The 14504-nt window shown below is 35.2% G+C and overlaps 1 protein-coding gene across 6 annotated transcripts in view; it reads left to right on the forward strand.

Moving 5' to 3' along the window:
• Positions 1-14504, forward strand: part of LOC145672463 (fatty acid synthase-like) — a 342995-nt gene that overhangs the window by 67527 nt on the left and 260964 nt on the right. For 4 of the 6 annotated variants that reach the window (XM_081741622.1, XM_081741632.1, XM_081741635.1 and 1 more), the window contains exons 2-3: positions 4559-4709; positions 7462-7520. The gene's annotated coding sequence lies outside the window, so the exon portion shown is untranslated. The remainder of the gene's footprint in view (positions 1-4558; positions 4710-7461; positions 7521-14504) is intronic. The other 2 variants (XM_081741630.1, XM_081741627.1) reach the window with 1 other exon arrangement.

Consider the following 14504-nt stretch of genomic DNA (forward strand, 5'->3'; position numbering starts at 1 on the left):
ATTATTAATACTTTCGATGGAATGTTTACATTGTAATAAAAACGAATCTATCATTGAAAGTATAATTATCTGGGAAAGTAAATCTATCCTGAATCATTTTATGGTATTTGGTCCTGTAAAAAGTAGATCGCTACGTTAGTTGTGTCTTTTCAAATGCTTTTAAGAAGGTGAACTAAGTAGATCTTTTGAGAAGATGCTTGCAATAGTTCACAACATATTTCAACATTTTTCGCGGAAGTAATAACATTTTACGACACAATTTCTTTGACTTTTTCCTATTTATAATATTATGAAATCTCAAACCAAGATATTTTCAGTCTAGTTTCTTAAGCAAAGTCTATAACATCATTTAATACATAAACATGAAACTGATCTTGTGTGTGATCAAATCACTTGGAAAACAGCAGAGCTGTTTGAAATGAAATGATTATCAACTACTGTACCTTGAACTGAGTTTTTTCATAATACTTTCATTAAAATGTATATTCTAAAGGGAGGGGGAAGCGGGACCAGGGGCGAACCCACGTGGATCCACCGGGTCGAACCCACCAAAACTTCCTAACTCAACATACATTTTTACACTTTGTCTATAAAACCAAACTTGTTTAACGTAGGGTGACCAAATCATCAACTAGAAAAAACGGGACAAATTTTTAGTTTTGGATAAGTTGCTTCCCCAAATATATATTTTTGCCTCTTCGTTCTCTCTCTCTCTCTCTCTCTCACACACACACACACAAAGGGCAAATTTACACTTTTTCATTTTAAAACCTATTGAAAAGGTTATGGAATTAATTAAATAACAAATAACTATAAGCAACTAACAAAAAATGAAATTTTGAACACATTACTAAAATATATAAAACATTCATCAATATCTGTCAATCAACATAATCTGTCACCGTCAGAATTTATAACAAACTACTCTCAGCATCGGATTCCAACTCCCTTTATTTGCTTTTTCTTACTTTTAAACATTATTTCACTTACAACTAGTTTTCTTTTTATTTTCACTTTTATAGTTCTATACTTTTCTTCCCCTTTCGTAGATAACAGTATGTTACACCTTAGTCAAATCACGGAAACACTGTACTGTACTGATGACAGTGCCTCAGTCTTCCACCGCCCGAAACAAAGAGTAAAAACAATTTGTTTTTCAAAAGACTTTCAGCCCCTTGCACTGTCGTCTGCGGAGTGGGAGTCTTGGAGGGGGATGCCTAGGAGGGAAAACAGTGCAGCCACCACATCCAATATCGCAAACGTCGTAATGACATTGCTCAGTAATTAGACATATTCCAATATAATTACATAGCTTAGAAAATAGTAATATTATTGTTTTCTAAGCTATGTGATTAGAAAATGATAATAGCTATAAATCAGGAAATTTTAGATGGAAAGCTTTTTTTGCACCTACTGTACGTAAATACGGGACGGAAAATTTTTCGGGACACCGGGAGTGGTAGTGAAAAAACGGGACAATTCCGTTTTTACGGGACGGTTGGTCACCCTAGTTTAACGGAAAAATGATTGATGTAACATGAAAACTTGATCTTAGACTTCATCTCTACTCTTTTTCTTGTAAAAAACAATCCAGTTGAAATTTGCTCTTAAAAGAACAATATAGCTGAAAATTTTTAGAATTACTTCTCGTCTTTTCGAGTGTAGAATAATACTCGTTCAATACTACAGGGTGTCCAATATACAATGCAATCCGGAGTTTATGAGAGTAGAACTTTTGAATCTGAAGCGATACACAAATAATGGTTATACCAAACTGAAGCTTTGTTCATGCATATATTTGTAAACTAGGAACCAATGATTGAAGTACACTAGGAACCGGAGAGTGTTGCCAGATGTAACCGAAGGAGTACATTTTTTTTTTGTAAAACACGTAAATTGACTCGTAACTCATACGTATGGGTGTTCTATCATTATTTTTCAGTTTGTTTAGTTGAAGTAGCTTGAAAACTATGGAGCAGAAAAAAGAATTTTTCATTTCCACCCATAACTAATCGGATGAGTCCTCTGTAAGAGGAAACTAGAGAAATTGTAGTTTGCATAAATTAACACTCTGTATTGGCAACATTGCTGATGTTTCAGTGCATTAAAAGGTGTGTTAACGATCTGTCTACATTATGCAATTCCGGAAAACAACGGAAGAGAAACTTTGAAATTATCATGATAAAACTTTTACTTACATGCAACCGGCAACACTGCTATTCATTTCTATGGGGATACTTAAAGCAAGAGATATACAAGAATAATTCTGGAATCCTACAAGACCTGCAAAAGAACATTCGCAGTGCCATTGAGAACATTAACACTTCTATTCTTCGTAAAGTTGTTGCCTACATGATGAAACGTGTGAACCAAAAAAAAAAAAAAAAAAAATATCTTTGATTTTTACGTCCAACGATTATGCCGGCTAGGCTAAAGGAGACGGTGATGTTGAGAAATGAATGAAATGGTGGAATGTATAAAGTGGAGGAAACAGGAGAACCCCGAAAGAAACCCACGCACACGGTGTTTGTCCTCCACAAAGTTCACTTGGCTCAGGCTGCAAACCAGGACCCCCGCAACAGAGCTGAACGCTCTACCACTGAACCACTGCGGCCCAACCAGTGTTCGAATAAAAACAGAAGGCACTCCCAGCATCGCTGTAGAGCTGATAACTCGTTTTGTGATAGTAGCAGTGTTGGCGGGTGCATGTAAGTAAAAGTTTTATCATGATAATTTCAAAGTTTCTTTTTCATTGTTTTCAGGAATTGCATAATGTAGACAGATCCTTAACATACCTTTTGATGCACTGAAACATCAGTAATGTTGCCAATTCAGAGTGTTACTTTATGAAGACTACGATTTCCCTAGTTTCCCGTTACAGAGGCCTCATCCAATTAGTTATGGGTGGAAATGAAAAATTCTTTTTTCTGCTCCATAGTTTCCAAGCTATTCTAACTAAACAAACTGAAAATTAAGGACAGAACATCCACACGTATGAGTTACGAGTCAATTTACGTGTTTTACTACTACTACTACTACTACTACTACTACTACTACTACTACTACTACTACTACTACTACTACTACTACTACTAATAATAATAATAATAATAATAATAATAATAATAATAATTACACCTTCGGTTAAAGATGCTGGAATTGTGTTCCAATAGGTTATTTTTCGGTTATTTTCCGTGGCAATTAAACTGCAATTCTTGTAGCTTTCTAAACTCTACGGGAAGACAACCAACACGCACTCACGGAACGACAAATACTATATGGCACAATTTTTTCTATAAAACAGTAATACAAACAAAAACTTTACATTTCCAAATGAAACTATATACATTAATGTGTTACTTCAAAAAAAGTGCGGGGGCAACTGCCCCCCATTGCTCCCCTAATCGCCGCCCATGTTGTTTTGTATACAAGATCTCAATTCTCGAACAGTAGCGAACACGTATTTCGTTTAGTTACTTATCACAGATTTGATATGAAAACTAATCTTGTCTTTGCCACAAACAAGTTCCATATCATTGAAGGTAGAAAGAAGTGTTAAAAAAAAAACTTTTTAACAGATACAAAAGGAAAATCAAGAAATAGAGATAAAAAAAATTAGATGCACAGGAATTGCAAACTGATATATTGAGATTGAATTCTATAAAAAAGATTACCATCTATCCTATGCAGGTGTGTTTACTTTATTTTTCACTAATTAATAGATTATTATTATTTCTTTCTTTTTTTTAAAACAAACACAATGTGATTGTGTTTGAAGTGTTAAGGTATTTCCGATTGCGAGTGTACTTTCCCTCCCTTTCGTTGTTTATGATGAGGTAGGATACTTAAATTCGTGGCTTTTAAGAATGGTTCATTCTGGAGAAAGGTGGGGGGAGCAAATGATTCCATCGCATGGGGTGGCAAATTGCCTAGGGCCGGCCCTGAAAAGACATTTATCTGATATTGTATATTGTAAGTGCATTGTAAACTTGAGGTCGCTTGAGACACCACTAAATATTACATAATTAAGCTAATTTTTCTCATTGCATTTTTCTCAGCCTAATTTTTCGTCTGATACACAACCTTCATATATTCATGTTCGGCGATTGGGTGGCAAAGGGGGGCAGTTGCCCCCGCCACTTTTTAAAAATTACTCATTAATGTATATAGTTTCATTTGGAAATATAAAGTTTTGTATGTATTATTGGTTCATAGAATAAAAATGGTGCCATAAAATATTTGTCGTTCCATGAATACGTATTGGTTGTCTTCCCGTGGAATTAAGAAAGCTACAGGAATTGCGTTTGAACTGCCACTAAAAATGGCCCAAAAATTAACCTATTGGAGCGCCACAATTCGAGCGTACTTTTAATTTCTTCTTGCAAGGGCACGATATGTTAGTCAGCCGCTGTGGGACTAATTGAGATAACATTTTGCAAGAAAAGAAATCCTTCACAAGTTTCACAAGTTATTCTTTAATTGCACAAAAATCGACAGTTCCTAAAATGTATTTTCTTCTTTCTAAGAATAAGGAATATTTTGATTTGATTTTTTTCAGTTTAACATCCTGTTCAGCAGCGAAGTTACATGAGACGTGGACTTAATGATCAACGTGGAGTCCAAACCACTTGAGCTCCCCCCCCGGGAATCGAGGCCGGGTCTCCCACGTCAAAGGCGTGTACGCTAACCGCTTGCCACAAAGGAGCTCAGTAAGGAATATTAATTTTGCATTGTAATATACGAGTTTAGGGGTGTACATATACAGTTTTGTATATACAATTAAATTTAGTAAATTCAGCATAATTCTAGGTTTTAGGATTATTTTGTATAATTGAACTGTGGAGTGACTAAGTATTGCTGAATTTTGATATATTCCAAGAAAGTGATAACTGTACTTAATAGCAACGAACATGTTTCGGGAATCTGCAAAAGTATTTCTTTAAATGTCGTTGCATATGCTTGTAGTATTCACTGTCATTCTAAGAGTAATAACACATATAATAGCATGCGTGGAATTAAAAATATAACTTGTTCATTAATTTCCAGTTTCAATATAACTTTTGCAAAACAAGCCTCATATTCATTACTATGATTGTTTGATTAGTATTATCCTTTCTGTTTATTTGTTTTGCAAATTTGTTATTTAATAGGCCACTAATCTGATCACACAATTTTCCAATTCATGAGTAAGGAATCAAATCTCTTCTTACACCTTCGCTGTTTCAGAGTACAAGAGGCTAGTATCTACTTCCGTTGCTCTTGTCAATTTACTTAATAAATATGAAACAAGATATACGGTATTTTAACTGAAAAAGACAGTATCCTAATAGTTATACAACCTTTCGTCAAACGAAGTGTTACAAGCAACCAGGAAAACTAACATTGATATCAAATATTCAGATCATGTCTTGCCCCCCCACTTTCAACGTCCAACCGCCGCCACTGCATATATCCAATATATAGACCTTGACTTACTTTACGATTGTCAGCAATTGAGTTTGACTAACAATCTCAGTGTTCGTCAAACGTCATATTAGAATTGAAATAAAAATATCTCAACTAAATTTAACCATAAAATATGAAGTAAGCAATTAGGGTTCTCCAGCCTCCATCTTTCTATTAAAAGTTACAGAAACTGTCTCTGTATTGCAGTGTTAACCTGTTTTTGTAGACAAAAATGGTGATACGATACAACTGATCTCGACGAATACGCTAATCCTACGGTGAGGGTAGCTTAGGAGATTGCTAGGAGAGGTTCACCGATTGAACGATTCACCGATTAAAATTGGGTGTTGCGGGGCCCGTGTGCAATTTTCACTGTCAACATCTTTTAAAGAAATAAAATTATTATTATGGATATTTTCTTCTACTTCTGGTCCTCAACCTCTCGTAAAGAACCTCAAATCCTATATGAATGATATGAAACTGCAGAGAACGTCAAATTCTAACTATCTCGATTACTTATGTATAATTTCTTATAATTAGAGCAACCCACATTACGCTTTATTTGTTTTGTGTAATTATGCTTTCTTCCCAAATTATACTTTATTGTTAATTTCAGTCATTGTTTTATATTAATCGTGTATAATGTAAAATGTTTGCTATACATTAAATATTCTAAATATCTTGATCTATTTATTAATATTTTATGCAACCAGTTTCTTTCATATTTAATAAAATTTCTACTTAATTCATTGTAAAGAGATATGCTTTACTCGAGTCAGTTTTTGTTTCACTTGTGTGCGCCTTACAGGTATACAGAAATGGAAAGTAAAAGATATCACAAAAAAAAAAAAAAAAAAAAAAAAATACAGAAAGTGCTCAAGTTCAATGGTACACATAACAATATAGTGTGGAGTTCTTGTGTACTCATTGTTGGCGGAAAGTTTTCTTCATTTCCTTCTTTTTCTCCACATCAAAGGATTACACCAAAACGTTTACAGAAATAAAAATAAGCTTTTCATTGTTGCATTGTTTTGTTCTCAATGATTTTGCTTTGTAAATACTGGTTTTTTAAAAACATTAATATACTGTAGTATGTTAAACTTGCAGTTATACAGAATTTTCCAAGAACTGTGCTATATATTTTAAATTATGCTTTATGCTTTATTTTCTCAAATTATGCTTTATTATGCTTTTAAAATTATTTTCTTCTGGGCCCTTAAATAAACACAAACCATGTTCAAGGTACCAACTATGTATGCTATGTCTAAATTGCTATTATGCTTTTTATGCTTTTGGGTTGCTCTACTTATAATTAACGAAAATAATGCTGATAGTACGGATGTTGAATCAAACCGTCCGAGTGGTATTAATGTAATCTCTCGTTAGAAACAATGCTATTACCTATCAGTTGGATACATTAAGGATACTTGAAAATTTGATGTGGTACGTGTTATGGGTGGAAACAGTCATTAACAAATAGAGAAGCTACTCAAATGAGAAAGAATTGAATTACTTTGCAATCTTTGAGTTTTACTTCCCACGATTATGCCAGATACGCTAAAGGAGACGGTGATGAAAAATTAGTGAAATAGTGGAACGAAGAAAATGAGAGGAAATGGGAGAACCCCGAGGAAACCCACACATACGGTGTTTGTCCTCCGGAAAGTTCACTTGGCACGAGCTGGGATCAAACTAGGGACCAAAGAGGTGAACGCTCTACCACTGAGTCACTGCGGCCCTGAATTACTTTGCATTTCAGTATAAGTTTTCACGTTTTATCATGCACGAGAATGAAAAATTTCAACACCACTTCCGTAACATTGTTTTTTGTTGCCAATTTTAATTGCTATTGCTTAATACTCTGTGTTCATTATTTGCTCACAAAATATGTATCTATATGTTATCTCACTTTTGTACAGCCTTGAAATATAGAATTATTAATTCGAATAGCAGTAATGAATTTTCTTAAGTATTCTCATATTTTTTTTTATTTTTTATTTTTTTTTTTTTTTGTAGAAAAGAGCTGTTTATTATAAAAGGAAAAGCACAGCTACCTGTTTCAGTGAAATTACAAGGTAAGTGGAAGTAAGTTCATCTTTAACTAACTAACTAACTAACTCTAAGGTCTACAGAACCCTGAAGTTCAATAGCGCGTTCACAAGAGCTCACGATTGACTTCTGTCCTTACCCAACTAGATCAGTTTCTACTTTGTACTCCTATTTCTGCGAGATCAATGTTAATATAGTATTCTCATCTGTGCTTAGGTAGGTCTTCCCAATGGTAGTTTTCCGATTGAGTTTTCAATTAAAGCTTAGAAAGCGTCCCTACTTTCTTCCATTCTGGCTACATGACCTGCTCATCTGAGCCTCCTAGACTTGATTACCCTAACAATGTTTGATAAACGGTATAAACTATGCAGTTTCTCGTTACGGAATTTCATCACTCCCATTTTCCGTTCTCCTTCGGTCTGAATATTTGCCTCAGGATTTTATTATTAAATACGGTACTAACAGCTAGTGTTCTTCTCTCAGTGTAAGCAACCATGTATCACAACCATGCAGCACAACAAGCATGATAATCATTTTATGTATATTAAACTGAAATTATCCGACAAAATTCGCGATGACAAAAAACTTGAAATGAATAATAACATGAATATCCTGCTTTCAGTCGACATTTGATATCTTCGTATATATGGTTTTGGTCTATTAACATTGACCCTAGATATTTAAAAGTACTTACTTTGTCGAAAGTATTATTTGGTATTTTCATGCATCCATCATTTGTTGCAACATTACGATCCCGGCGAACTTCCATGTATTTAGTATTCTCTGCAATTACTTCCAAACCCATATTACTGCATGTGTTTAACAAGATCTCTGCATTTTCTTTCTATTATTATCTTATTATATTTACATCATCAGCATACGTTATAATCTGGTGAATACCATTCACCTCTGCGCCTGGTTGCTGTCTTCGATTTTCCTTATAGAGTATTCTAGAACAAAATTAAATACCGTAAATACGTGCGTAATTTTCGCCCTCGCATAATTTTCGCATCCCAATTTTGAAGGGCATTTTCTGTATATTTTATTTTCCTCGCGTAATTTGCGCACGCGGAAACTTTTTGTGAAACAGCATTTTTTCAGGAATCAATTACGGTAGCCAATGAACAATTGGCAACGCAGCAAAGCCATTGTTGTAAGATAAGAAACCACACGACTTCTTAATCAATTTTTTAATGTTATTTTTCTACAAATTAAGAATTAGTTGTTTGTTGTCAATTCTTGCTACAAAGAAAATGTGTACCGGTATTTTCGTGTTATTTTGACTGGGGGAAAAATTAGATGATGATCACTGATGTGGCTAATTTTTTCCCCGCATAATTTACACACCCTTGTTTCAAAACAATTTTTTTCGTCTAAAAAAGTGCGAAAATTACGCGAATAAATACGGTAATAATGACGACAACGAACCTCTTTGTTTTATGGCCATTCTCGGGTGAAAGTTCGTGAACAAGAATTTTCCTACTGAAACTTTACTTTGGGATTCATTTAAACACATCTTAATATAACTAGCCTTTCCGGTATTCCAAATTCTGTAAGAATGTTGTACAAATGATGTACCGGGATATTGTATTTCCATTTCTCTTCGAGTATTTGTTGAATGGTAAACATCTGGTCGCTAGTTGATCGACTTCGCCTAAATCCGAACTAATAATTTCCAACAATTTCATCCATAATAAGTTCATCTTTGTTCTCTTTATAATAATAATAACTTAAAAGCATGAATTGTGATTGATGAAGCTTCTACAGTTTCAGAACGGAGTCTAGATGACATAGATACCTTAGCTTAAGCTGTACTACAGCTGACTACATATACATTAACCACGGTTCCAAAGACCAAATACAAGAACGGTAAAGTGTAGAACTTCGAGGGATCTTAAATGAAATGGAGAATTCTTCTGGTTCCTGTAATGCATAACATATTTCTGTCATCTCGATTACTAAACAAGATTCTTTTTCACACTGGGATTCCTGCTTTAAAGATCCACAAGCGAGGATAAATGAATAGCAAGCGCTTACAGTTTAAATCAGGAGATTTCGCGCTCGAATCCAACTCTGCTGGAAACTTTAACTGAGGTTGTTCAGGGTTGTTGCTCTATTTGTTGGAAACAGGTTGGGAGATATTTTTCAGATATGTTCTAGTCGACTTCTTTCCTAAGTTCCTTATTGTGTAGCCGTATTAACTGTTTAACTTGTAAACGATCTTAACAGACGTACGTCAAAATTTATATAAAGTAAGTATCATCACTCCTTCGTTACCAGATATCTGAGATCGTTTGTTGTAGAATCTCGATTTTTAGACTTCCAAACTATCCTATGGATAAGTATGAGAAATCTTATAAGACGGTTATGTCCGTTCATTCATCTGTGAGTCTCCCGACAGCTATCAGACCAGAAGACATAGAGATAGCAAGACGCTGTTTTCTGAATCGATTCAACGTCCGAAGAACAGATTCCGTTCTCCTTCCTTAACGTTGTATTGAAACCAAAAGTGGTGAAAATAAACCATTTTCTGTTTCAACTTGATTACCATACGGTAAACGGAGGAGCCTCGGTGGCTTAGTTGTAGAGAGCTCGCTTCTAATATATAAATGCCTGGTTCGATCCCAGTTCCCAGCTCGTGGCAAGTGAATTTTAAGTTGGACCAACACCGTGTGAATGGATTTTCTTGGGGTTCCCTCGTTTCATTCCACTTTCGTCATTCCACCATTATATTTGATCCCAGTATTATAATCTTCTTAATGTCGGTTCATGATCGTGGGACGATAAAATATTTTTTTAAAAATAAGTAAAAACAGTAGCCTAATAGATAAGAAGAACTAAATTTTTGTAATTGATTCTGAGCCCCAACAATTGATTGGATTTCCATGCTTATCGCTCTGCTGAAACCGGAAGTGGTGAACATCTATTACTGCTTACGATATTGATCTCCAGAGAGCCAAAAGGGCAAGAGATATCGTGAAATTACTCTTCGATATGGATTCAGCGTCTAGAAAACAAGTCTTATATCTCTACTTAAGTCGAAGGTGGTCGGATTTTACGATCTCCGGTGTCAGAAGTATAGGTTTATACGTAGCCCTATATATCAGTGCATGTTATATTTTCTTTTCACTGTTTGAAAATGTTATTTCAAATATAATTCAAATGGAAATATTCAATGAGTTCTGAACACCAGTTAAGAGTTTCCAATGGGTTTTTGAAATGTGAAGTACTAATGTAGTCAGTGTTTTTGAGTAACGATAGTATTTGAACAAAATATTAACTTTCTTCGCCAAACTGTTTCGAAATGTTTTAAAACAATGGAAAAAGGTTAAAGCCATCATTTGCCCTTGGAGGCTCGTATTTCGTAAAACCCTTGTTATTTTTCACTCTAAGCTTTAAGGAGAGCACTCTTGTTTCTTTTAAGTGAGCCATTTGTGAAACGCCTTTCTCATATATTTACAGGGTATTTCAAAATAACACCGACCACGTTTGGGAGGTGATTCCTGACACCAAGATAAGACAAAAAGTATAGACCAACCAGGGTACACAAATGCTTCCTTTCGGTGTTATAGGCTGACGAAAACATGAAAAAATGAACTTCAAAGGCCCACAGCTCCAAAACTATGCGATCTATCGTAGTCGGGTCAAGACTTTACTTAAGAATTAATATGTGCGCTATCCAAAAATCCATGTTTCTGAATCCTAAGATACTCATGCAACAATTTCTGTAGGTGTTTTCTTTACGAGTATATAATTTGAAGTATTCACCATCTATCTCTATAAAAATTGTTATTAAAACTCTCGCAGGTAGGGATGGTATCGAGATGAGACTTTGTACAATCTCGGTCTCGTCTCGGTTGATAAGTAGCGGTCTCGGTCTCGATCTCGTCTCGAGTCAAAAATTGCCGTCTCGGTCTCGTCTCAGTCAGCAGATACTTGTCCCGGTCTCGGTCTCGAAAGCCAAGTCTCGGTCTCGTCTCGGGTGTCGTCTCGAAAGTCTCGAAATAAATAGTATGAAATTAAAATTGTGAAAGTATTATTATCGTACAGTCTGTCGTTTCCGGTTCTTCTTTTTGTCTTCATTCTTGACAGAATGATGGTATGAAGTATGTACATCTTCGTAGCTAATTTGCTAGCACAAATGCTTTCCATGCGTGTGTTCCGGGTGCAATCATCAGTGGGTATAAGATACCTGGGATAAAACGCTAATAGTAACCCATATTTCACTTTCAGCAATAGACTAGAGATGGTATCGAGACGAGACGAGACGAGACTTTGTACAGTCTCGGTCTCGTCTCGGTTGAAAAATAGCGATCTCGGTCTCGGTCTCGTCTCGAGTCAAAAATCCATGTCTCGGTCTCGGTCTCGTCTCGGTCAAAAGAAGCTTGTCTCGATCTCGGTCTCGGTCTCGAGGACCAAATCTCGGTCTCGTCTCGAAAATCTCGAAATAAATAGTGTGAAATTAAAATTGTAAAAGTATTATTATCGTACAGTCTGTCGTTTTCGCTTCTTATTTTTTGACGTCATTCTTGACAGTTATGGTACGCTGTACCTCTTCATAGCTAATTTGCTAGCGCTAATGATTTCCATGCGTGTGTTCCAGGTTCAAACATCAGTGAGTATATTACATCTGGGAGAAACCCTAATAGTAACCCATATTTCACTTTTTAACAATAGACTTTGTCTCATATAGCCTCACTACTGCCTATACAATTAAACTCTATTAAATTAACTCCAGTACTATACAGTAGTTTATTCCCTTCCTTTGAATCAGAATTGATCAATACCTCCTAACGGATAACGCAACCAGCAGCACGAATGTATTAAATCGGACCGAAATTGAAATTTTATAATATCTCATTTATTATCCAATACATTCTGCTTTGGTACAATATATTCTATTTTAAAAACAAAATATAACATTCATGATCTTAACAAATAGGGTAAATTATTACTACAATATATTTTGTTTCTAATTGATCAAATGCTTTATTAGCGTTTCGCATCTCCGTGTTTAATTTACATTTTATAACACGAACTTCTTGAACCTTGTGGTGGGAGCTAAGGCACTCACCTTTGCTATGTGTGGTCTTGGGTTGGATCATCAAACAAGTTAGATTCAAAGTCCGATATTTCGCATAGTTCGCGTCTCAATTTAAGTACATTCTGTTTCTTATACAAGTTCATAAGGTCGTAATGCATTACATAAACATATATCCAGAGCCGTAACTAGGCAGGAACGACTGGGACAGTGTCCCGGAGTCTTTACCCATAAGGGCGTCCAAAAACCCAGTCAGGCTTACAAAATTTCTACTCTGAGAACTAAAGAAAGGATAATACCTAAGAAATTAAAAAAAAAATAGTGCTATAATTTAAATAAATTGTCATGGATACTGCACATCTATCTCTTTGTACGCTAGGAAAAATGTCGCCCCTCGATGGCGACGAAGTCAGCTTTGGGGGCCCACAGAGTTATTGTTACTCATCTAAGTAGGACAAAACAATAATTTGTTTCCTTTTGGAAATATCTAGTTTTACTCTTCGTACTACTTTTCGCAGTAGCTTATGTGAAGTATAAACAAGTTTTAAAAATTATTTATTTATTTTTATTTTATATTATTTATTTTTTGCTCTGATTAACCATAGAATTTCAATGATGTCACGCAGAGACGTAAACAGACTACAGCACGCTTGACTATAGCAAAGCCGTAAGCAGCACGCTTGACTACAATACGCGTGGTCTCAAGTTCGATTCCCAGTGTGGGTACAGTTGAACGACCGAAGTGGTTTCACTGTAATCAGTAGGTCCACGTCTTCTTTAGCCGCCCTAGCATAACCGTGGAACGTTAAACTAAAACAAACCCACTCAAAAATCAACACAATGCGTATTACTAACTGTAAGTTTTTGAGTAATTGCATATACACTGAAAAAAGGCCAAGTCCAGATTTCAGGAGAAAACGGGGATAATATGCTTTCTGTTGGGAATACCATGGCAAGACAGTGGTGTCAATCGTAATACTGGGTGAAACACCCTCATTTCCTATGGCGAAATAGTAAGTGAGAGTGGTGCTTACTGTTTTCATAGGAGTAATTGGTGCCCTCACTTTTAAATTATATATTTTATTTTTATATTTATATTATATATATAAATAAATTTAAAAAATAATAAAATATATAATTTAAAATAAAGTGGGTTTTAAGCTTTGGTCAGTGTCCCTTTTGTTAAAAAAATACTTTTAGATGTATCGGTAACCACCCAGCAAGTGCTCCTAACAGCACAAGATTTGCTAGGCATGTGCCATTCAGGTATCCTAGCTACTTTTTAGGTATCTGACACTTGGCACATATGATATTCATGTGCTAAGTATGTACTTCAGCTCATAGGCGCTGACTTGAAGAAAATATTGGGGGGTCCAAGCAATGAATAAATATATCATCATCGTATTCAACCGTTTTCAATTAACTGCTTGATGAAGGCCCCCTTCCCCCCAAATCTCGATCCGCTATTCCGGTGTAAAATTCACACTGCATTGATCTTCACTTGTCAGATCAGTGTTGCCAGAGTATTGGTTGAAGCTTCAGTGCTCTATTCAACACCAGGCTGAAAACCGCCTTTTCTATCGAATAAGAAGGCTGTACGGATGGCCATGAGCGACTTCGAGCGAGTTTTCTTTGAAACTCGACTCGACTCGAAACAGACACATTTAAGCTCTACTCAAGAACTCGGCTCGAAAAATTTCCTCCAACTCGACTCGAATTCAGGTCGAGTTTCGAGTCGAGTCGAGCCAGAACGAGCCAAATGGAGCTAAATTTTATGTAGTTTCATGTACTCTCTTCAACTATCCTACATAGACAGTGTAATTATTATCAATGATACTACTGTTACTACAACTTATTATTATTATTATTATTATTATTATTATTATTATTATTATTATTATTATTATTATTATTATTATTATTACTATTATTATTATTATAACAACACCGTGTATAAACATGAAAGATA

This window comes from Thermobia domestica, chromosome 2 (assembly GCF_964235325.1).
Source record: "Thermobia domestica chromosome 2, izTheDome1.hap1.1, whole genome shotgun sequence".
Lineage (NCBI taxonomy): Eukaryota > Metazoa > Arthropoda > Insecta > Zygentoma > Lepismatidae > Thermobia > Thermobia domestica.